Genomic DNA, 25680 nt, shown 5'->3' with positions numbered 1-25680 from the left:
CATCCCTCACTAAACCTCCTGCCGGCCTGGTCGCCCCACGCAGCCTGCTGCTCAGTCGTTTGGTCGTCACTCACTAACACCCCTGCCAGCCTGGTCACCCAACGCAGCCTGCTGCTCAGTCATTTGGTCGTTCTTCACTATCCACCAGCCAGCCTGGTCACCCCACTCAGCCTGTTTGGTCGTCCATTCGGTTGTTTCAGATGTGACAGCTCCTGGCTCTTTATATATATAGATTACCCAGAAAGTGGAAATTGTATCTCACTCTACTAAGCACGAAAACTTTAAATGCCATTTTTCAAATTCTTGTTATAAATTATATTTATGCTCAGTAGAATATAATTCAATTTTCATTCTTTATTGATTATGGTCTGCATACTTGATTTTAATAAATGCACATTTAGGAATTTTTGTGTCACTTAAAAGACTCTTCACACTAAAGTCTACAAACCATGTGTGATCGTTTAATCTATCAAGAAAAGTGTGCTATTGTAAAATTTAACCTGGTGTGGGTATTTTTTCTAACATGATGCCATTCAACCAAGTGGTCCACCTATGAATCCTACAGTACATGCAATCAAGTCTTGGGCACTCCAGCCCTCCTACTATTATTTATCTAGAATCCTCTTACTCACTCTGATTGGATGGGATGGGTAAGAGAGAGAGAGAACATTTCCAATATCAACCAAGGCCTCCCCTGGGGAAGTGACCTCCAGAGGAGCATGACCTTCCTTTGAGAGTCAGAGGAACAGGAAGCTTCAGTGCTGAGAGATGACTATCTCTTAGATCGGATGGGGCAGGAGCATGGACTTCACTCCTTCCCTTCCCTAGTCCTAGTGCCCATGCAGCTTTGGTTCTTCTGGCCTTGTTCCTATTCCTGATTCATGTTTGCCTGTGGGACTCAATGGCAGAAGTGAATTTCCATGGCTTGCCGCTCAGCACTCCCTACTAGCCCAGGGACTTCACCTGCTCTCTTGCTCTACCTACTACATGATATCTGAGTCCTCCATCCCCACTGCCTGCCCTGGATCCCCCAGCCAGTCGCCAGAGCTACTATAATCCCCTACAAATGAGATTTGCATAATGTTAGGGCTAAATCTTTATTTATTTGTTCACACATATTAAATTACCACTGATGGCTAAGAATGCTGTCTGTAGAGCAAGGCTGCTTGGATTCCAATCCCAGTTCTTCCACTTCCTAGCTGTGTGATCCGGGACACATTGTCATGCCTTTGTTCCCTGGTTTCCTCATTGTAAAATGGATGTAATAAAAGTGCCCACTTCCTAGGTTTATTTCAGAGGATTAAATTAGTTAAACATTGTAAAGCATTGAGGACAGGCCTAGAATGCAGGGAACACCCAGCATTGGCAATTCTTTCTGTTGTGTCTTAAAGAAAGTTGTGGGTGCAAAGGGGGTTTTATATCTAGAGACCAAGTATGAACTTTGAAAGAACTTTAACATTAATACCAGACCAGCAGTTCTCAACCTTTTGGTCTAAGGATCCTTTACACCCTTAAAAATTAACAAGGACCCAAATAACTTTTGTGGTGTTTTTTTTTTGGGGGGGGGGGAGGGGTTATAGCTATTGATATTTACCACTAGAAATGAATATGAGCAATATTTAAAATGTTAATTTATTTAAAATAACATTAATAACTCCCTTTCTTATTAACATAAATAACATATGTTATGAAAAAAACACTGTTTTAAAAAACTAAAAGAATGTAGTGGGAACAGTGACATTGCTTTCCATTTTTTAAACCTCTTCAATGTCTGGCTTAATAGAAAACAGTGGGTTCTCATATCCACTTTGCAGTCAATCTGTTGCTATATCACATGTCTGGTAGCCTTTGGAAAGCACTGTATACTGGTGAGAATTAGTATGAAAAAGAAAAAAACAGTGGCTTAGTATTAATATGAAAACAGTTGTACCTTGTGGACTCCCCTAAGGACCTCAGGTAACTCTGGGGTCCATAGATCACACCCTGAAAACCATTGTGTGAGCCTGTAGGAGTAGGAAAAACAGAACAAACACAGGCTTAAAAGTTGGGCAGACTGGTTTAAACCCTGGCTTTTCCGCTTGTTAGCAATGAGACCTCAGAGCTCTTGCACCTGCTGGAGCCCCGCCCGGGATACTCTACCCCTTGATCTTTGCATAGAGGATCCTTCTTATTCTTCAAGCTTTAGTTTATTTATTTATTTTTTTAAATATGTTTTATTGATTTTCTACAGAGAGGAAGGGAGAGGGATAGAGAGTTAGAAACATCAATGAGAGAGAAACATCGATCAGCTGCCTCCTGCACGCCCCCCACTGGGGATGTGCCTGCAACCAAGGTACATGCCCTTGACTGGAATCGAACCTGGGACCCTTGAGTCCACAGGCCGACGCTCTATCCACTGAGCCAAACCGGTTCTGGCTTCAAGCTTTAGTTTAAACACCGCCTCCTCAGAGAGACAGTCCTTGCCTACCCTACTGATAACATCTATCTCTTGTTCTTTTGCAGCATTTTTTTTATACTTAGCACAAATGGAATCATATTGATTTGTTTACCAGTTTTTGACTGCCTATCCCAGCAGTAAAAGAACTCTGAGGTCAGACCCTGTCTGTTTTGTTAATCAGCACCCACTTTGACCCTTCTCTTTCTTTCATATTCAATCCAACAGCAAGTCCTGTAACTCCACCCATCAAACTATATACAGAAACAGATCATTTCTCACCCTCTAACCACAGTCCAAAGGTATCAAATGGAAAATTCCAGAAGTAAATAATTCATAAGTTTTAAATTGAGTGCTGTTTTGGGTCACGTGATGAAATCTTGCACTATCCTGCTCCATCCTGCCCAGGACATGAATCATTCTTTTGTCCATCATCTCCAAGCTGCACATGCTCCCTGCCCATTAGTCTCTTAGTAGCAGTCTGTTATCAGAACTACTGGTATTATAGTGCTCATGTTCAAGCAACCCTTATATCATTCCATAATGGACTCAAAGTGCATGAGTAGTGATGCTGGCAATTTGGATATGCCAAAGAGAAGCTGGAAATTGCTTCCTTTAAGTGAAAAGGTAAAAGTTCTCAACTTAATAAGGGAAAAAAAAGTTATATGCTGAGGTTTCTAAGATCCACAATAAGAACAAATCTTCTATCTTTGAAATTATAAAGAAGGGAAATTATTTGTGTTAGTTTTGCTGTTTCACCTCAAACTGCAAAAGTTGCGGCCACAGTACATGGTAAGTGCTTAATTAAGATGGAAAAGGCATTAAATTTGTGGGTGGAAGACATGAACAGACAACCTGTTTCCATTGATGGCAACATATTGTGCCAAAAAGCATGTAGCCTATCCGAAGAGTTCAGCCAGGATCCCTGAAATGAGTAACCACAGCAACAAAACTCTTATTACAGTATATTATTTCATTATTAGTTATTGTTGTTCATCTCTTACTGTGCCTAATTTTTAAATTAAACTTTACCATAGGTATGCATTATAGGAAAAAACATAGTACATATAGGGTCCAGTTCTGTCTGTGGTTTTAGGCATCCACTGAGGATCTAGGAACATATCCCCCTGGATAAGGGAAGACAATTATACTTGCTGTTCCCTCTTCTAACCCTAGAAACGACCAATTCCCTCACTTCCTTCAGGTGTCAGTTCAAATCTCAGTCATTTTACTAGGAAGATCTTCTACAACCAGTCTCTATAAGTTAGCCTTCTCCCCGTCCTCATCCACAAGCAACCTTATTCTCTATGCATCTTAAGTTGTTTTAGTTTTCTTCCTAGTGCTTATTAGCATCCACTATGTCATGTATGTATTATTTATCTTTTACCTCACTCACAAAAATGTAAAATTTTCCCACAGAAATTTTATCTTTTCTGCTCACTACTCTATTCTCTGTGTTGAGAACAGTGCCTGATACTTAGCAGGATCTCAAATGTTTTGTTGTATGAATGAACGAATAAAGAGGTCACTTAAATTATATGAAACTCAGTTTCTTCTTCTGGACAATGGGGGAAAATCAAAACTATCTTGCAGGTAATGTTGCAGAGTCAGAATAAGGGCGAAGCCATTTCCCTCATCTCCAGGTCTGGGTCAGAGGCACCTCCTAGTCCTCCTCCAGCACTCAGATTGTCTTAGGGTGGCATTTGTTGAAAAGAGCTTGCTTACTTGTCTCCAGCTGAGGTCTGTTTCATAACCCTAGTACCCAACCCATACATGGTGGATGTTCAACTGGAGTTTGATAAATGAATTCATGAATAATTGAGTAAATAAATAACACTGAAATCAAGGTTTTAAAAATAATACTTGGTTCTATGCACATTTAGCCTGTTTGTGTAAGGAAGGGAAGCTAGCAAATCTCCTTCCAAATCAGACCCAAACTGGAGGAAATAGAGGGTAAACAGAGAGCAGATTGATAGCTGCACTCACACTTCAACTGCTGGAGACCAGAGTAAAAACTAAGAAAAAATACTTATTAGCTCCAAACCATTTCTGGTCCCAGTTATGCAGCTGACCTTGGGTGATTGCAATTACAATGTGGATAGCAACTGTCCCTTTTAGGAACGAATCATATTCCTGTTCTTTTAGTTTTTACTTATTATAAATAAACTAGAGGCCCTGTGCACGATATTCGTGCACTGGGGGGAGGGTCCCCTCAGCCCGGTCTGAACCCTTTAGCAGTCTGGGAGCCCTCAGGGCCTGTGGGGAGTGGGCCTAAGCCGTCAGTCGGACATCCTAGCACTGCTGTGGAGGCGGGAGAGATTCCCACCACCACCGCTGCACTTGCCAGCTGTCAGCCTGGCTGTGGCTGAGCAGAGCTCCCCCTGTGGGAGCACACTGACTACCAGGGGGCAGCTCCTGCATTGAGCATCTGCCCCCTGGTAGTAAGTGCACTTCATAGCTACTGGTCATTCCTCAGTTTGGTCGATTTGCATATTACCCTCTTCTTATATAGGATTCTTGCAAATTAAATCCCACAGTAAAATGTCTTGCTCTCAGTAATATATAATCTTTCCAAATGGAATGAAATAGCTAAGTAAGACTCCTGTGCAAACTGACTTTGTGAACACACTTAGATGAGAAAAATAGGGATGGATCCAATGTCAACTACACTATTTTATGGAGAAGAGATAATAAAATTCCCTTAGTCAACAGTTCCTAGCCTATAAAACTATGGGCTCATTTTAGGAAAACAGTTGTCAGATTTGCTTTTATTCCTATAAAAAGAGGCTTTTTTGGTAATAGAATATCTGCTAGTCAGGGAAAGGGTCTTCTTGTCTGAGCAAGGCAACTTACTAGTCAAGTGACCTTGGTTTCAAATTACATAAACTTTCTCAGCTATGATTTCTTCATCCCAAAATGGGGGAATTGTAGGAGATGACTCCTGAGGGTCTCTGGCTCACCTTTCTCTTTCCCCAGCTCCTAGGAAAGTGCCTGGTACTACAAGGTGCTTGAAAACTGCTCAAAGAATTATGACACATGATACTGAGTGACTGTGATCTTTTCTGTCTTTTGCATTTTCATAGAGTAGCAACTATTGGCACATAAATGGAGCACAGTGCACTTTCATTGAAGAGGAAATGATTTATTTTTAGTAGTAATAATGATTTTCAGATAATGTAATTCAAATTGTGGGTAATCTAGAGTAAAAATTTAAAATAAATTAGTTCGAATGAATAGGTAAGAAAATCAAATAATTGTGACTTGCCCTTTCCTGATCTTTACTCAAGAGCCCAGCCATGTGGTTTCTGGTTCATTGCCTTCACAAGGGGATTTTTTTTTTCTCACACAGAAGAGCTTCCCAAGTGAGCTCCAATCTGGAGATCTCCACATGGACAAATCAGTGAGGAAGTGAGGTCTCCGGTTGCTCAATGATTTCAGGGTTAATAATACAAGTGTCAAACCAAGAAGGAAGCTCTCTTACCACAACACAGGGAAGAGATAGTGTTTATGATGTTCTATTTCCCTCCAGGAAAGGGGGGACTCCTGTGGCATTGGAGAAAGCCCCCTACTGATCAGCCCAACCAGAGAACCATAGAGCCCTCAGGTGGACGCAGCCTAGCCTAGGGGGTTGTGAAGAGAAACACTAATTTACAGTGCCTTTGCAGACACATGGTTTACTTTATATGTCTTGATTTCTTGATATAACATATGGAACATCTTTGACTGTCAATCTTTTAGACAAACAGAGTTTCCCTAATAATGACCAACTGATTTGCAGATATAAATTGAGGACCTCAGCACAAAACCATTAATCTTGCTGTGTATGTTATGTAAGAGTAGCACATTTTTGGACTAAACTCTTTTTATGTATCCAACTGGGCTTGTCATTCAAAGTCTGGCTCTCTGGTCAACCTCCTCCATAAAGCTTTCCCTAATTGAAAATGACTTTCTCCCCTCTTAGAACTCTACTCTCTCTGGTGGTCCTGAACATTTCTTCCTTCTGTTACAGTCAATTGGGCCTGAGTTTTTATTCTTCCACTAGTCCAGTGGTCAGCAAACCGTGGCTCGCGAGCCACATGTGGCTCTTTGGCCCCTTGAGTGTGGCTCTTCCACAAAATAGCGAGCGTGCCCTTATAGTGTGATTGAAATTTCGTGGCCCATGCCCAGACGTCGGTATTTTGTGGGAGAGCCACACTCAAGGGGCCAAAGAGCCACATGTGGCTCGCGAGCCGCAGTTTGCCAACCACTGCACTACACTTATGAGCAGGCACTGTTGTAACAGAGCTGTTGTAACTAAACTGCACATATAGCCTGCCAGAGAGCCTGGCATAGGTTCACCTTGGTTACAGTTTATAACTTTGCCTTGATTAACCTGGAACCACACTTACTAGTAGATCACCTTTAACTTTATTAGGTTTGTGTACTGCTATCTTGTCATTTGCTGAAGTTTCACAGAAAGATAAAACTGTACTCAGATGTTTATGCATACCTATGCAATCCCTGGTGTTGAAGATTTCCAGACTCTTTTTCAGGAACAAGCCCAGGATGTTTTGCAGGATCCAGGGTGAGCCAGCTGAAACTTCCTGAGACCGGCTGGAGCAGCATGAAGGACCCTCCAGTGACCTCCTCCTGAATTTCCTCGTTATACTTCATTATAATACTAAACTCTCCACCCAGGAGATTTTCCGCCATTTTTGAACATGCCATGCTTTCTGTCTGTGGGTGCGCTGGAATGTCCCACTTTTACAGGCAATGATGAAATCTACCTCAATGTTTATACATACTTTGTTCAGGGACACACTTCTCAGGGAACAATCTGCAATGTGTCTTTGTCTGCTGGCTTTCATTTCCTTCTCACAAAATCATCTTGGAGTTGTCTTTTGACTGGCAACTACTGAGCATTCGAACTCAGTTCAGTCTGGAAACAATTTGATTATCATTGTCTCCCCAGCAGAGCTCATGACTGCCAAAGAGATATTTGGCATGTTAGTGATTGAACGAAGCACTAACCTAATACCTCAGAATTAAAGATTGCTTCTTCATTTAAATAAACTCTATTTGATTCAGCTTTAGGAACTAATTTATACTCAGTAGATGGAGTTAGGCTTAGAAGTTGGGAGATAATTTTACTGCTCACTGACTAAGGACCCTTGAGGGAAAATACCTTACTTGTCATTTCTCTCCTGGAAGAGTACAACTGAAAGGGTCCCTGAAAGTCATTGAGTCTATTTCCAGAGATGCAGAGGAAGAGAGACCTGTGTAGATTGGCACCGTGCATTAATGGTCGGGTCAGAGCTGGAGCCTGCTTCCTGACCCTAATCTAGGTGATACAAGTCAAAGTGGTGGTTACCTTGGTGAGGAATTCCCTGGGAGGAGGTACAAGGAAACTCTCTTAGGTGATCAGTATTCTCCATCTTGATCCAGATGGTGGTTGCACACAGTTCCATATTTAAGATTTGTATATTTTACTGAGTGTAACATTACACTTCAGAAAAAAAAACTACATGCAATATTTTAATGAAACTACCTAGTTCCTCATCTATTATTTTACTTTTTCTATTTCTTACATGTCTGCAATTCTTCTGATTAAAAGATAATGCATATTTAGTAAACTTTCCAACATATCAGAAATGTAAAAGTTGGAAAATAAATATCTTTCAAAGTGTCATTCTCCAGGGAAAGAAACATTATTAAAAATATATTATACTGTGAACGCTTAGAAAGAAGACACCTACTAAAAAGGTCTCCTGGTGGTTAACTGGTCTCAAAAAAAAAAAAAAATCCACCCCTGTCCCACCCACCCCCACTCCTCCAAACAGAACCTAGCAGCCATTTCTGCACAAGGATCTCTCGTGCAAACTGCATTTCACTGAGAAGTCTGTGCTGAAATATTAGGAAAATATTAAAATGCCACCAGTTTTTCCATTATTGCAAACTAAAACAGGTTCATGTTACTGCTGTTTCTCAGATGTGTTACTAAGCTCTGTAGAACAAAAGGCGTAACATAAGTAACCAAGCAGGGAACTGACGAAGTCTCAGGGAGCTGTGAACACAGGTCTCCCTGATAATGAATATGTAGCAAGGTTTTAAATTCCCTCACACCACCACTCGTATTAGCAGAGGGGAAGCAGTTGCATTTGTCTTCTTTGAGATCCCACACATTGGATAGGGAGGTAAGGAGGATAGAAATTAACTGTCTGCTGGAGTTTAAAACTTCATCAGTTGTTCCTCTGTCCTCTCCATCTCTTAAACAATTGTGTCCAGTGTGAGCAAGGAAGGTGTCAGACCCTGGAGCACCTCGTTGTGCCATAAGACTAAGGAAGTGCTCAAAGAACAATACACCGTGCACCAGAATAAATAATGATGAGAAGGGATTATAGCCCACATTATATACATATTGACTATGAGTTAATAAATGAACTGAACGTGTGGGGAAGAACAGGGTATTTATAAAATTTCAAAGTATCTCCTTATAAAAATACCTATTAATTAAAAAGGTGGAAAGAATAACTTTACAGTGGATAAGTCTGGCAGACTTCCATCAAGTGACCCAAGTAAACATCATTAGTAATGGAACAAACTGAAAATCATATGCCACTTGATTGGATGCAATGAGAAGAATACAGCATCACTTTTTTAAAAACCTTTTAAAATTACTTTATTTATTTATTTTGGAGAGAGAGGTAAGGTGGGAGAGAGAGAGAGAGAGAGAGAGAGAGAGAGAGAGAGAGAGATTTGTGTTTCACTTATTTATGCATTTATTGGTTGATTCTTGTATGTGTCGTGACTGGGGATTGAACTCACAACCTTGGAGTATCAGGACGATGCTCTAACCAACTGATCTACCTGGCCAAGGAAGCATCACTTTCGTGATGGCCCTGCCAGCAATGAATAACCTAGGTCTAATAGTGAGTAAGCATCAGAAAACGTAAATCAAGTGATATTCTACCAAAAAACTAGGCTGCTTTCTTCAAAAACCTCAAGGCCATGGAAATGTTCCAAATAGAAATAATTAAGGAGACATGCATTATGTGCTTCTGAACTATATCCTTTTGCTATAAAGGACATTATTGTGACAGTTGGTGGAATTTGAATGGAGCCTGAGGATGAAATGGTAGTAGTTTATCGATGTTAATTTCCTGATTTTAATGGTTGTGTTGTGGTCATGGGGCAGAATTTTCTTTTTTCGGGGAAATATGATATGTTAAAATACGTGGGGATTATAAGGTGTCATGTCAACAATTTATACTCAAATAGTTCAGAGGGGGGAGGTTGTGCTATATGTGCAATTCTTCTGTAAGTTTGAGATTATTTTCAAATTTTAAAAAATCTACTTCTATGCAATGATTTAAACAGTCCCTTCAGATACATTCTACTTTAAGACAAACTGTTCCCCTTCCCCTTCCTTCCTTCTACTCCTCTGGTCTCTGAGGGACTGTCTATTGCAGCGGTTCTCAACCTGTGGGTCGCGACCCCTTTGGCGGTTGAACGACCCTTCCACAGGGGTCGCCTAAGACCAATCCTGCATATCAGATATTTACATTACGATTCATAACAGTAGAAACATTACAGTTATGAAATAGCAACGAAAATAATTTTATGGTTGGGTCATAACATGAGGAACTGTATTTAAAGGGCCAGAAGGTTGAGAACCACTGGTCTATTGTCACTGATTGAGACTAATGTCAACCATCAGATGGTCTCTCTTTCTCTCTCAGCTTATAAAAGTGTAGTGATGCTCCCTGGCTGCCTCCATCAACCTTATCCTAGCTCTTCTTGCATTTAGACCCTTCTGAGTCCCTGCCATGCTATGCCACTGTGTTCGGGAATAGAGGTAGAACTTCATCCCTGCAAGGAGAATCCATACACTATATGCTACAGGGTAGAGGATTTTACAATTTCTGACAGAAGATAGTCTACAAAAGCTGGGGCTCCGCCATGCTGACTTGCAGTTTAATGTGGAAAGATCAAATCCAGGGAGGCAAATGTTTCCTGCAAAAGTGAAGAACCAGCTTCGATTGAAGATGAAATTACTATATGAAACTCCTTTTATCATCTTTATCTATGACTTGCTTTTGTTCCACATTTTAGTTTTGAAACATTTTCTCTCATTGCTTCTCAGTAAGGAAACTATTCTTTTTGACTCCCCATAGTTAATGCAGCTATTGAATCTTTTATAACTTTCCGTTAACAGCCAAGTTCCACTTTTTATCCCTAGATATAATTTCTATGCCTTTTTCAGCCACAGCTGGGGTTCTTTTAAATCCACATAATCTGTAAAATTCAAGTGCAGAATCTAAGCATGGAACTGAAAGTCTTATTCTGGAAAGTAATTAATAACTGATTGCTTTCAAAGTACTCTTCAAAAGGAGTAATATGCATTTGCATGCTTATTGGGGTTCTTTGGTTTTAATTCAGGTATCATGTTTTCCAGTTTATTTCCACTTGTTCACTCATTATGTCCGTCTCCCTTTACATCTATAAAACAGACATATAAGAGTGGTTTTAAGCACTTGTTTGTTAATTCCAGCTCCTTAGTCATATCTGGGTCTATTCCTATTTACTCCCCACCCCCCACCACCACCCACCACCCCCTGTTACAGGTCACATCTTTTTGGCTATTCGGAGATAAATACCTAGTCATTTTATTAATTATATGCTGGACATTGGAAATGGTCCAATTTCAAGAGTCCAGGTATTTTTCTTCCTGAGAAGAGTGTTGTATTTTAACTGACCAGCAGATCAGTGGGATCCCATTGAGACTTATTTCTAAGCTTGTTCAGTGGGATCTAGTGCAGCCCTTTGCCTAGAGCCTGGCCTTGCTGGCTCTCAGTGCAAAGCTGCAGTGTTTGGCAAGGTGCCCTCACGTAGGAGAGTCAAGCTCTGTCTCCCACACCGTGGGCAGTCCAAAACCTCCCAGGACCTCACAGCACTGCAGTAGCTCTTTTCGGCCAGGCCTCGCTGAGCTCCCCAGTGCGTAAATGTTGTTGTATCTAGCCAAAGATAAGAGGGCCTCTCTAGATTTCTGGAGCTCTTTCTCTGTGCCACTCCTTCCTCTGGTACCTTGATCCACAAGTTCCAGCTGCCTCAGCACCTGACCCTGATGTCAACTCCTCAGGTGAGTGACACCGCTCTGCCTCCCAGCACCCCACCAGACAGTACCTCGGCTAAAGGTCAGCCACCAGGAGACTCGCTAAATGCATTCTTCTTCTCTCAGGAGTCATATTCCTGAGCTACCTACTGTCCAACGTCTGAAAACAGTTACTTCATGTAATATATCCGCTTCTGTATTTATTTAAAGCACAAATCTAGACCTGACAGTACCAGAAGCCGAAGACCAGGTTTCTTGCTTTTAGTCCACTGTTTTAAATGTATTCATAATCGTAGAAATACATCTTCTTGACCTTTTGAAAAAAAAAATCCTCTGTGGCATTATTTTCCAAAATGTGTTCCATGAGAAATTAAAATGACTCTGTGTTAAAATAGCTTTTTTTAAACCAGCATTTTTCTTGAGAGTGGGACACCTCAGAGCCATAAAGAGCTAAGATAGATTGTAAATTTTCAAGGGACTATATTATGTGCATTTTTCAAATTCATTTGACCAGAGAATTCATTTTTAAGAGGTTGTCTCCTGGGAGTACTAAACGAAGGACTACGTTTGGGGTAATGCTGCTGGGGAAAGTGACATGAGCAGAGATGTCGGAAGATGGAGCTGGAGCAGCCTGTCCAGACCAACCATATTACTCCTCTCACTCCTTGACCCTTAGGACTGGGCCAAACCAGAGGAAGGTGGACATCCCGACCACAGAACTGATGATTGTGGACGCTCTAGCTGAGGGTAGAATCAGTAACCCATCATGTGCAGCCAAGAGTAGCTCAGCTTGTCCGCACCTATAGAAGTTTTCTTCTTCTTTTTATGTAATTTTTATTTTCCTTTTTCTCCTTGCGTTCACCTTGTATTAAGGATACTATTTGGGTTTCTGCCTGAATCTGAGCTTCTTGCCTCTCAATTCTTTTAAACTTTAGGCTAACACGGCTTTGTGATTGCTATTTATTAATTTTATTAAAAATGTATATGCCTAATTAAAAAGCAAGCATGGTTGTAACTATCTTAAGTGTCTTTTAAACTAATTTTTAGATAGAAAGTAAGCTTAGCTTTTTCTTTCTCTTTCTAATACATTTTAATCTAAAACTATTCTAGAAAGTTCTCAAGAAATGTATGAAAATATGTGTGTACATATAAGTAGAATCATAATGGTACATTAGCAGTTGGGACCTTTCAATATCTAAAGTATCATGGGAAAAATGGAGGCCTGAAATTTTACATTATGAAAACAGGTATTTCATGTTGACATTTTTTTTCCAAAAGAAAATGTCATTTTTTGACACTATAAAATAAAGTCAGCATTTTTCATTCTGTAAAGTTGTCCTCTTATCATGCTGTTTGATAAATGAGGTGTCACTCAAAATGTGAAAATGATGAGCCTTCAGTAGTAGCAGCAGAAGCTGTTGGATCTCTTCTTTACTATTAATAATTAAATCATTAAGTGCTTCTTACAGAGCAATCCTCCTCCAACACATTCACACAAAGCTCTGGGTACAGCTGGTCTGGGCAACTCCTTGCTGCCACATGTCTAAGAATTGTATGGAAAGAGCATAGAGGTGACAGACAATAGACTGAGTGAGGTTCAAGGCCCAGGGTGCAATTTGGCTGTTCCATTAACCTCTGCCAAGCAGAGGTCTCTAGGCCTCAGTTTCTCCAACAAGACAATGTATTCTTTGGACTAGATGATTTCAGAGCTTCCTTCTAGCTCTTACATACTACAGATCTTGTTGAATAACACTACATTGACTAAAAAATAGAAATGTCATTTTTATAAAGCATTGCCTCTCTGGCTGGGGCTAGGAAAGATGTGTTCTGAAAAACAATGGAAAAGATGTAGGTTCATTTTAGCTTTACTCCTGTAAACAGAACAATTCTTACCCTTCAAGTTTGTCCTTCGTGACTTAAATAATTCCCCTAATCACAATCAATTTGTCACTTGTCAAAACCTCGAATTTTTGTTCCTGTCAAGTGACAAAGGTGATAGTTTTTCTTCTGGAACTTTATTCCTTGTTAGCTTCCCACTGGTAGAGGAAGATTACAAAGCAGAGGAGACTTCCTCCCCAGAGTACAACAGAATTTTTCAGAGAACCAGAACAAAATGTTTTCAATTCCTAAATGAAACCAGGAGGGGGGAAAATAAGGCATTAGGGTTTTAGTTGCTAACAAAGGCAGAGAAAGAAAAATACAGTTGCTATGTTAGTTCTTATAAGCTAAGCTCAGCACAAAGTGAAACAGGATTTCCTAATACAGCTGTACATTATCTTCAATTGCATTATTGGTTTAGATGATAGCAGAAGGAAAGCACCGAAGATTAAAGCCTTGGTATTCCCTGGAGCCTCAGATGCATCCGATAGTCTATCTGTAGGAACATTATATATGGACAACCACGGGATGCTCTGTTTTCCTATCCTGCCTGAGGGCCAGGTGAACGTGGAGAGGCACAGGGTGCAGTCCCTGGGGCTGCAATCCCTGAGGCAGCACATTTACCCAGAGCTGTGGAGAGCAGACTAGACGGTGGTGCAGACTGGAGACTGGGTCACAGGTAGAGATGCAGCAGGAGGGTTAGGCCCAAGAGCTAAGGCAAGTTTATGAACTGGAAAAGGAGACTTGAGATCTAACACAAGGAAGATGAGTAACATGCTTTCTCCTTGCTGGGTAATTGGGTTCTGCTTTCTCACTGGGGAACTTTCATAGTGTCTAAGCGCAGACTTTGGCAAACAGAGCCACTTACTGTGTGAACTGGGGCAAGTAGCTGAATTCTAAACTTCAGTTTCCCCTGCTGTAAGATGAGGATAATACATTTAGTAAAAGTAAAAGTGGTGAGAACAATAACCTTAACCTTAAGATGGTGATGAGTAGTAAATGAATAACTACACATAAAGCACTTAATACCTGGCACATCAAAGTTAAACATTAGAACGACTATGATTGCATCCTACTGCCCTCTGGCTTAGTGTGCTTCATCTATTCTTAGTAGCTACTAGAATACAAGCTGCAAGAGTACAGAGGACGTCCTTCAGGTTCAAGGTTGTATCTTCAGCCTAGCCCAGTGCCTGGCATATGGAAGGCACTTCATGAATATTTATTGAGTGAATAAATAAACAAATGAAAAAAAATTCTGACCAGCACCCCTAGCTAGCCTGCCATGGTCCCTGTGAAGGAGAGTCATGCAGCCACCAAACGCCAGGGCACCCCAGGGCGAAGGGCTCTGATCCTGCTGACACATGCCTGAATGTTCGTATTATATGACTCTGGTTATATAGGCAAACGTATTTGCTTTTTATTACAGTTCCCAGTAATTTAGTCCAAGTCTTTTTTTTTATGTCTATGGGAGTATAACATGTATCTTCTTGTGGTATTTTCACATAAACATTTTTAAATTCATGATGGTGAGTCAAGAGAGTAGTGATATCACTTTATCCTCTCTCCCCTATAATTCCCCAAAGAGAGCAATTACAGCTGGCATTTCACTTCATCTGCTCTTCTACAATAAATAGTAGATGTACATGCACCTCATTATCCTGGCACTGATTTTCCACACTAATAGCCACTCAAAATCTAGTTTAATACCCTTTCAATGGAATGACTAATGTTTTACTGTATCTCTAGTGGGGTCTCACTTCAAATGCATGGGTCAGAGAGAAGACATAAGTGAACAGGAGACATGTCAGTGCTGGTGCAAACCTCAAGCTCAGGAGTCATGACTGTGTTGGAGGAGGAGGAGGATATAGAGGATCAGAGAGGAGTCATAGAAATGAAGGAGGTGGGCAGGAAGGCAGTTAGTCACCAGCAACCTCCCACAACATGCTGTTCATACTTCTTATTATAGCATGCATCACATTTTATGCCACTTTTCTTTTTTAAAAAGCTGTTCTTCTTCCTGGCCAGGTGGCTCAATTGGTTGGAGCATCATCCCATATATCAAAATGTTGTGAGTTCAATTCCAGTTCAGGGTGTGTATGGAAGGCAACCAATCAATGTTTCTCTCACACATCAATGTTTCTCTCTCTCTCTCTCTCTTCCTCTCTCTAAAAAAATTAATAAAATATTTCCTTGGGTGAGGATTAAATACATTTTAAAGCTGTTCTCCACCACTATATTGTAGACTGACTGATGTGGATCTTGTCATATTCCAAGAGTCTAACATAGTCTGGTATACAGTAACGCTTAAAAAAATTTGAATGGGCAATTGAATAAGTGGTTGGTTGGTTGGATGGATGGATGGATGACCAGAAAATAAGAGAGAAGAGAGAATTAAGAGTGAAGGTTTTTAAATAGGAGCTATCAAAGTATCTAATACCCCCGAGTACTTTCCAGGATTGACCCAGGTGCAGAGTCTACTTGGGTTTGGACTAAAGGAGCCTCTCTTCCAGGGAGAGGAGAAGATGAAGGGAGTCATAATTTTATGCCAGAAAGTTAGTCTAATATGATAGAGAAGGCCAAATATATCACCACCTGGGAACCAGAATCAAGATCTAAATCTGGAATTGAAGGCAGTAGATTGAAAAAAGTAGACAACTGTTCAGTCACTTGCTAGAAACAGATATTGCTGTCTCAACAGATTTGATATGTCTATCTTAGGAGTGCTTATGAGAGGACTGGCTCTTTTGTGCAGAACTCTCCTTCAGATTCATCCCAGCAGTGTGGGAGGGGGCACCCAGTTCCATAGTATATGTCCCATCCCATGCATCCTCACCATCCAGGACTTCAAAGTCCTGAGGCCAAATATGGTTTTGAGAAGAGTCCAGAAAGCCTTTGACAAGTGTTCAGGTCATCATCTTAAATTCTGGGATCTAAGAGATGCGCAGATCAGAGCTCTGACTGGCCAAATGGAGCAGAAAGTGGTGTGAACAGAATAGGCAAAAATAATAAAGGAAGGAGGTTGAAGTTACAAACTGTAAAACCACAGAGTTGATTAAAGGCATTCACTTGAAAGACTTGAGGTCACAGTCTCTGGTTTTTAACAGGTGCGAGGGCTTCTTGTGCGTCATCTCCCATCCTAGTAGATTCCTGGCCGGCACATTGCTTGTTTTGGTGCAAGGGAAAGTATCTTCTCTGTTCTCTTAAGTACTCTGAGGCTACTCTAGGAATCCTCTTGCTACTAAGGAGTTGGCAGTTCTTGGCATAGGGAGTTTGGGGCAAAATCAATACTTATTTTTTAAAAAGGGTGGTCTGTGTATAGAAACAGAGTATATTATTGGGGGCAAAGCCTAAGGGTGTGGGTTGATCAGCCAGTCCTGTAACTGCAATGTTCTAGTGTTCCATTGACCGCTCCAGGTTGTTCTTGGTCTTGGAGAGCTATGTGATGGGCAGGTTAGTATGAGTGTGTACGTTCAAGCTTGAAGAACACATTCCAAATCAAAATATTTAAACTAAGGGAAATAGTCAGAGATCAGATAATGAGATGGTCTGTAAAAATAGATCTTTTTGATAGAGTTGTGATGGTTAATGCAGATGGGTAGGAATAGTGTGTCAGTACCACTTTGGTGAGAACATTTGACATTATTAGGAAAGTTTCTTGGGCATTAGGAAGCAGAAGACCTAATGTATATCTTGTTGATAGTATCCCAGGATGTTCGAGATGAGGAACAATGCAGGTCTTTAGGCCTCTCAGGACCAGCTGTATATTCTACGGATAACTATTGGAAATACGTGTGTGTTTCTGAAACAATGCCCATACAGGTTACCAGAAGAATCCAAGACCATGGGTAAGGCTTTTAATGGGCTTTGTTGTCCTAACGTGTTGGTACAATGTCAGAGTTCCTAGGTGGGGACATTCCTTATTGGCAGTCTTACCTGCATCCTACCATTGGAATTTCCACTGCTGGTGGCTATTGTTATGCATACACATCATTGCTTATCTAGTTTAGTTTGTCTAGCTTTTTAGAACTGAGGTGAACTAGTTGATCATAGTTTTCTAGAGAAAGAACTTCTCTAGGCATGGCAACTCAACCACCTTCCAGTTTGAGGGCTTTTGTAATAGGGTTTTGGAACAACTAGAATGGGGGATTTAAATCAAAGAACTCAGACCATCTGGTTCTGGTTATTTCCAGTGTTGATGCCCTGTAGTCAGAGACCACCAGGAGCACACCTGCAGTTGAATAAGCTAAGTTTCTCACTTGAAATGAGGGGACTATCACCATGGGGAACTGTGGGGTGTTTCAATAAGAGGGTGTTAGAAAGGACTTAGATGGTTTGGTTACACCGTTTTGGAGAGTGTCCAAGGAAATGAGGGCTTGTTCTGGATTGTGTACTGTCAGGAAGGGGAATGATTCTATGATTAGCTATCTTAATCTTCATCTAGATTCTAGAAGGAGGGAAGACTAAAGCTATAATTGGTAAAGAAGCAACAGTCACTGCTCTTAGGAGAGGGGAATGTTTAGCTTTTGTGGTTTGCAAAAGATAGCTTTTGATTGGACTTTGCTTTTGTCTGTGCCTAGAAGAAGTTTGGAAGTGGTCTTCTTTAGTCTCACTTCATCACAGTATGGAGTGACCTTGTCTGACATTGGCAGTCTGTGCAATTGTTTGTGTCCAACAAGAGAACAGATGGCCTAGCCATGAGCATTCAGGCCAGCTTCTAATAACACTGATGCCTAACTGTGGTAGGCCAGGTGCCCATGTCAGGAGCTGCTTTTCTCTCCTCAGCAAGCATGTCACACAGTTGTAAGTTGCAAAGGCTCTGTTTGAGTCAGGGAACATAATTCACTCAGATGTTTCCCATGAAGAGACTTTAATGAAGGGACTTCTTTCAGAGAGGTAGGCCAGGTTAAGGAAACAATCAAGTAAAGGTGAGGCACCCAGACACCAGCAACAATGGCAAGCCATTACCACTACTGCCACCACCACCCCTCCTCAGAGTTGATGGACAGGGGCAATGATTACTTTCACTGGAACTCTAGAGAAGGGGCTGCCCTCCAGAAACTAGAGTTTTGGAGACATGCAGCAACAGTCAGAAATGCTTTGGGGAAGCAGGAGGGATGGAGAAGAAATATCCAACCCTTCTCTCCTGCAAGTGCCTTCCACAGCACAAGTAGAAGCCAGTCTGCAAGGGAGCTTAGGTTATGCAGTGAGAGCTTCCCAGGACTTGTGTCAGGGCAGAAAAGAGCAGAGAAGTAGTATAGGGATGGGGATGAAAAATAAGCAGCGGAACTTCCATATCACAAGGTAGCTAGGTGGCTTGAGGTAGGCAAGACATGTATAAACCATGGATATAGATATTGTGGAAGGACAGCAGCATGCATCCTGAATAAGATCATCGGCACATAGAATTGACAAGCAACAAACAAGTCAGAAATAAGCTTGCTGTTTTTGAGAAAAAGGTATCGCTAAAAGAAACTATAAGCCTGGCCTTAAAATCTTCTGACTATAAAAATCTTTGAGCTTTCAATTTCTTGAAGGACAGAGTTAAGATTCATAGAAAACAGTAAGCTATGGAGTTCCTCCAAGAAACCAGGTCCAAGGTTTATTAAGAATTTCCTCCACTATGGAATAAGAGTTCTTCCTAAGATCCACCCATCAGTATCCCATTCTTGCCATAGACCACTGCCTTCTGAGCTAGCTGAACTTCCTTATCCCAAAGGGGACCTTTTATTTGGCTGTCCTGTTCAGGTCCGTCCCTGTATGGGGAGCCAGGGCTGGAGCAGGGCAAGAACCTGTCTTTTCTATATTCCCAACTGCAAGGAATATTTCCCACCCATTCTGGATGGAAAGGACCACAATCTCCAAGAGATCCTGGTCTTAGAGATAGTAAGACAATACAATGGCCAATCTTAGTATTGTCTTCCTTTGGGAGGAAGGTAAGTGGAACTTTGGGGAACATATGGGATTTTAGAAAGTTTTGCCCTATATTGTCTCCTTCAATTCTTCTTTTTCTCTTCTTCAAGTCTTCAGCAAACTCTTAGAATAGTTTAAAAACTTTCAGAGATGGATTTCCCTGCCCCTCCCCCCAAACATAGATAATTTTTAAGGCAGGAGAAAAGGTTGAGATAAACTGGGATTACACACACATCACATTTATTTGGCTAAATAAGTACAGCATAGGAAATACACCCTTAATAAAACAGTGTTTTTAAATGAGAATTATGCTTTAATGTCTAACAATTAAGATTTGACTCTGAGACCTGCCTTGTTTATCTCCCCCATGTTCTGCTTCCATGAATGAGTCCAGTTTACTCACTATATATATGTTATTATTATTTATTTGTAACCCAGAGTATTTATGTCATGAGCTGCAAAGCCAAAGAAAGCTCCAGTGTCCTCTTATAAAATGCATGCTTGTCTTCTTGCACTATGAGGATGGGGTGACCCACAGTTACATTGGCTGAATGTGCCTGCACCTGGCAATCAATCACTCTTATGGAGACTGCATCCCATTAAGCACCAACAGAAAAAGGACTCTGGCCAAGTAGAAACAGGGGCAGAAAATAAAATTTTCATCTCTGATAGTGAATGAACATAGATTATGCCAAATCTTTGCCTGGTGTCCCTGGATATGAAACATGCACAGAAAAGTGGACAAATGTGTGGTCCATTTTTCCTCTAGAACTAAACTGCCATGCTTTTTTTTTTCATTACACAATTTATACACAGCAAATACATGGGACACAAAACTAGCTCTATGTTCTGCAGAGGAGGTGTGATACACCAATGGATAGTATTCTCCAATGGATAGTTTAGTGACAAAGAACTGGGCCATGAGTGTCCCCACCCATGTGGGAGAGTTTCCTGAGAGTAGAAACACTCTCTCCTCCACTTAATCCTGCAATTGCCTTTCTCATTTTGTCTCTTCCCCCAAAGAGCTCATTTAAATAGATACTTTCTGAAATCACAAAATTGCAGAATGTTGACATAGGAAAGCTCCATGAGCAATTTTGCTTCATCTCCTTGTTTTAAGGACTGGAACGCTAAGCCCAAGAATGATGAAGTGATTTACCCAGGTTCAAATAGCTAGTATCAGGCTCAGGATTAGAACCTCAAGCTTCCCTCTCCTGGTCAAATGCTTTTTTCTTATTGATAGACTAGTGGCCCAGTGCATGGATTCGTGCACATTGAAAGAAAATTAATTAGAAGAAAGATTTGTGCGGTAATTACATTACTGCTAAAAATTACATGTCAAAATCTATAATAATAAAAGGGACACGGGAGGTTGGCCAGCTGGGGAAGGGCCTGCAGGAGGGCTCAAGGGCATGTCCACCCTTTCTCGCTCAGTCCCGATTGGCCAGACCCCAGCAGCAAGCTAACCTACTGGTTGGACTATCTGCCCCCTGGTGGTCAGTGCACTTCATAGCGAGCAGTTGAGCAACCTTAGCATATCATTAGCATATTACGCTTTGATTGGTTGACCAGACACTTAGCATATTAGGCTCTTATTATATAGGATAACATTATAAAATTAAAACACGCGTGCAATGGTGCCGGCGAGAACTTTATGTGTATCGTGCATGTGCGAGTCAACGTTTATTTTTAAATTGCCAGTGTACATCACATGTACTGGCCTGTCAGTCGGTTGGCCAGTCGATGAATAAATTGTGATGTGGTTCATTTTGAATGTCAACAAAAACAACCAAATTCACGATCAACAATGACAGATCGAAATACATTCATGCGATTGGCACCAGCAAGAGCTTTATATATATTGAGCGTGTGTGAGTCAACATTGCTAGTGCGCATCATATATACTGGCTGGTCTGTCAGACAGCCGTTTGGTTGGTCACTTAGCCTTTTATATATATATATATATATATAGACTAGAGGCCCAGTGCTTGAAATTCATGCAAAAGTAGAGTCCCTAGTGGCTGCCGGCTGCCAGCTGCCGCCCGGGGCCTCCCTTCCTCCAGCTGCCTGCCACCGCTGCCAGCCGGAGGTAAGCTGATGCCCACCATGTTCCACACCACTCCCTAGTGGTCAGCACATGTCTAACTCCCAGTTGGTTGAACTCCTGCACTTGGGGACAATTTGCGTATTAGCCTTTTATTATATAGGGTACTTTTCCATTTACATCCAATTCCTGAATGTTGGGAGACACTTTATCAACAGAATCCAGTTGGTATTAAACTACAGTTCTAAATTTGTAATGCTACTACAGAGTCATAAGAGGCCACCTCAATGCTCTATTCAAAGAGAAACAAATAGTGCTCCTTGGTTTCTTTTATGAATTGCATCCCTTGCACTCATAGATCGTCCTCCAACAAAGATTTTTGCCTGATAATCTGGAGTGAGATGTATTGACCTGCCAAAAAAAGGAATTCATCCTGGAGAGGGGAAAGTCAGCAATTGTAGGGCTTCACAAAAATGATGGTACAGTAGTGTCATTTATGACTGTTAAGGTTGAAAACGATTCAATTAACTAGTTAATTCATTCTTGACTCACTTTGTATCTATATATTTAGTGCCTGTGATGTTTTCAATATATTATTCTAAAATTAATTGGGAACACAAAGGTACATAAGGCTATATCTGCTCTCAATGATCTGTCTTCTAAGAACTAAATAATGGATATTAAATAGGGTATTTTGATTGGGTAGGAGGGGAGAAACATCAGATGTTTCTGGAGAAAAGGTTAGCTGGCACATTTTTCCTATGTCTCCATTTTTAAAAAATAGCTTTATTGAAATGTGATTGATAGACAATAAACCACATATATTTAAAGGGAGCGATTTGATACATTTTGACATGTGTAGGCATCCATGAACACATCACCACAGTCAAGATGGTGAACATATCCATGCCCTGAAAAATGTGCTAGTGCCCTAAATAACTCCTCCTTTTTATCCCTCCTTGACCTTACTCCATAGTCCCCAGGAAAACACTGACTGATCTGTCACTGTAGATCATGGTACATTCTCTATTATTTTATGTATATGGAATCATCAAACTCTTTTTTGTTTGGCTTTTGTCACTCAGCATACAATTTTGAGATCCATTTACATTGTTCTGTGCATCAACTGCTCAGTCCTTTTTCATCACTAAGTAATATTCCACTAAATAAATGAATATATACATACATACACATGCACCACAATTTGTTTATCCATTCATTGTTGTTGGAAATTTGGGTTGTTTCCAATTTTGGGCCATTATAAATTAAGCTATGAACAATCACGTGCAGGTCTTTATTCATGTGGACATACGTTCTCATTTACCTTGAGTAAATACCAAGGAGTGGAATGGCTGGGTCATATGGCAGGTGAATGTTTAACTCTTTATTATTATTATTTTTTAAATCGATTTCAGAGAGGGAGAGGGAGAGAGAGATAGAAACACCAATGAGGAGAGAGAATCATTGATTGGCTGCCTCCTGCATGCCCCCACTGGGGATTGAGTCCACAACCCCAGCATGTGCCCTTGACCAGAATCAAACCCAGGACCCTTCAGTCCTCAGGCCGACGCTCTATCCACTGAGCCAAACCAACTAGGGCTAAATGTTTAATTTTTTAAGAAACCGTCCAACTGTTTTCCAGAATGGCTGTACCATTTTTCATTCTCACCAGCAATGCATGGGAGTTCCAGTGGCACTACACCGTTGCCAACACTTGGTATGGTCATTCTTTTACATTTCAGCCATTCCAAAAGTCTCCTTATAGGTCCATTTGTACCCACTGATTTACAGAGAGGCTGGTTCTTTGGGGGAAAAAACATTCACCCTAAATTCCATTTACCATTTGTGTTCAGACATATATGCCTGACACTGTAGGTAGAGACAAAATTCACCATCAGGAAAAAGTTAACACCAAGAAAAAAGAAGGGTGCCACAGGAAACCAGAAATGGAACCATGCCTGAAGCCAATTCCAGCATGACAGCAGGGCTGAATCTGGGAATGGCTGATGGCATTTCCCCAAACCTGAAAAGGGATGATTGCTTGGCTGCCAGACAGCTAAAGGGCATCTTAATCTACATGTTATTGCCTCTTACTGGCCAAACACCTGAACAGCCATAGGCTAATTCCCCCATTCTGACAATGCTTCTATATACGAAACCCTGACCCTCTGAAGTGTATATCTCTGCCTCGCCTCAGGACAATTTGTGTTAATAAAAAGCATGGGGTCCTGAGATGAGGAGAACTTAGATCTTAGTTTCCTTTAAACTAGGCTCCTCTGACCCCCAAATGCCTTTCAAAATTATATTTCGTCTCTGGACTCCTATTTAATCTTCGCACAGCCTTCTTCAGATTTCCTGAACCCTTCTAGATGCTGGGACAAGAACCCCGGCGGAACCAGAAAAGACTGTCATTTTTGGAACTGTGTGGTGATAAGAACAGAGCTCATCTTGCTCCAGTTTTGCTGGTCTTATGCATATGCACAGGGAAGAGAGTTGTTACATCCCTGCAGCCTACAGTACTTGAAATGTACACACTACCTTGTTAAAAAAAAAGTCTCTTTTTCTGCCCAAGGATCACACGGGAGGTGTGTTGTTCTCTATGGTTGAGTTGTTCCCATTCTACCAACATTGGGTGCAGTAGCTTCCCAGCTCCACCAGGTCCCAAGTGGTGGCAGTGGTGTTAGTAACCAGAAATGTCCATGCAGGTTAGTTAGTCACCTCCACACTGATATTTCTAGGGCGTGGCTTTTATTTGGCCTGTAGCCAATGCCCAGCAAGTCTTATGTAGTTAAACTGAGCCTGGACATGTGGTTTCACATATAAATGGTAGCAATGGTGACAGCTGGGCAATGTGCTTTGGGGACTATCTAAAAAGCACCCAAGGTTACTGGTGGTAGAGGTTGGTCTTTCATCTAGATAATAGAATATGTCTCAGGCATTATATTTAGTTGGATCTTCCTGTAGAAATTTGTGTATTTTATTTTATTTTTTAAAAGTTTTTAGAGAGAGGAAGGGAGAGGGATAGAGCGATAGAAACATCGGTGAGAGAGAATCATCGACCAGCTGCCTCCTGCATGCCTCCTACTGGGAATCAAGGTTGCAACCCGGACATGTGCTCTGACCTGGAATCAATCCTATGACCTCTTCGTTCATGGGTTGATGCTCAATCACTGGACAACACTGGTGGGATGAAATTTGTGTGTTTCAGACATTGTATTTATTTCATGTCCTGAAGAAAACAGTGTAGAAAACCTCAGAAGGCCAGGGCTAAAGTATAAATAATATTATATTATTACCCTCCATTCTCTTTTTTAAAGTGATTTCAAATTCTTTGCATCCACTGAACTTCATAATAATCTCGCAAGGTCAGCAGGGCTGGGGAAAGGATCATTTTCCTTGTTTTGCACACGAGGAACCGGAGACTCAGCTCTAAGTGTCCTACATGAAGTCATATACATTTCAAACTGCCGAGCCAAGACCGGAATTCGGGCCCTCTGACTCCAAGCCAGTACTTTTTCAGCTCCACCAGAGAGCAAATCAACAGGGAGGCTGCTCAACAGCCTCTGAATTGTCAGAAAGCCGAATTTGTAAGCGGCTTCTGGAACAGTACTGATGACAGCAGGTGAGACAGGGCAGCTGTTTTTTATCAAGTTGTAATTTTGCGTTATGAGCTGCCACAGAATATCCTTCATTTGCCCTGGAGGAGTTAGTAAGATGCATTTTACTTTCATTCATAGATGAGGTCTTTCAGGGCACAGTGTCAGGGCTGTGAGAATTGGTGCACGTGATTAGCAAAATGACCCTCCTATGAGAAGTACTAAGAGGTAGTAAGGGAAACAAAATAAAACAAAGGCAAGCTCATTCACCTTTTCCTGCCTCTAGGATTTCTTTAACCACCATACACTTGTAGTCCTGGGTTAGGAATTAGGGACACAGATATGAGTAATAGGCCACAAAACTGAGTTTTGATACTGAGGAGTTCACAGTCAACTGGGAGAGTGATAAGCACAGAGGACAAGCTCTGCATTAGAAAGTTGTGAATAAAGTGCAATGAAAGGCAAGACAACAAAAATTCTGCTTAATTTGACCTTTTACCACTGAAACAGGAGACATAGGGCATAATGTACATGGAGACAAGATGACATCTGGCATGGCCAGGGAGTTTTCAGCGGTTGTATGTGGCTAGAGCATATGGTGTAGGGCCTGGGGGTAGTCGGGCGGAAGAAGGGGGTGGAAGTGGGAGATGAGAAGGATAGCGGGATCTGATATCAAGGCCGAAGTGAAGGGCTGAGGCATTTCTGCCTTCTCTTGCAGGTGGAAGAG

This window comes from Myotis lucifugus, unplaced genomic scaffold, assembly GCF_000147115.1.
Source record: "Myotis lucifugus unplaced genomic scaffold, Myoluc2.0 scaffold_14, whole genome shotgun sequence".
Taxonomy (NCBI): domain Eukaryota; kingdom Metazoa; phylum Chordata; class Mammalia; order Chiroptera; family Vespertilionidae; genus Myotis; species Myotis lucifugus.
This window is presented reverse-complemented; position numbering follows the sequence as displayed.